The sequence below is a fragment of the Bison bison genome, unplaced genomic scaffold, assembly GCF_000754665.1.
Source record: "Bison bison bison isolate TAMUID 2011002044 unplaced genomic scaffold, Bison_UMD1.0 scf7180017864482, whole genome shotgun sequence".
In the NCBI taxonomy this organism is placed as follows: Eukaryota; Metazoa; Chordata; class Mammalia; order Artiodactyla; family Bovidae; genus Bison; species Bison bison.
In genome coordinates, this window is record NW_011495042.1 from 6,715,150 (window position 1) to 6,715,599 (window position 450).

Sequence of the window (450 nt, forward strand, 5' to 3'; positions counted from 1 at the left end):
TGTGGACTCTCGGCAGATACAAGAGGACTGAGACGTGCGGTGCGGGGGTCTGACACTCACCAGATTTCAAAGGCCCAGTGTGTTTCATAAACACAATGTCTCGTTAATAGTATTTCCAATAGAGGTTATGTGCTGAGGTGAGATTTCGGGCAAGTCCCATGAACTGTACTCCTGAAATTCATTTCACCTGTTTCCCTTTCCTTTCTTTTACTGTGACTGCGTGGAAGTCACACGCATCATGAGACGCCTGGCCTGCACCTCGTTTCTGCCGGACAGCGCTGCCCTCCTTGCCCCCTGCAGTCCCCCACTACGCCTCCTGGGCCCCCCGAGGCCTGGTGACTTGGTCTGCAGTGTGACCGTCGCAAGCTGGAGGGAGTGCCGGGTCCGGCCCAGGTCACTAGACCTGGAGTCACCGTGGGGCTCAGGGCAGGGCCTGCCTGGCAGGTGCTC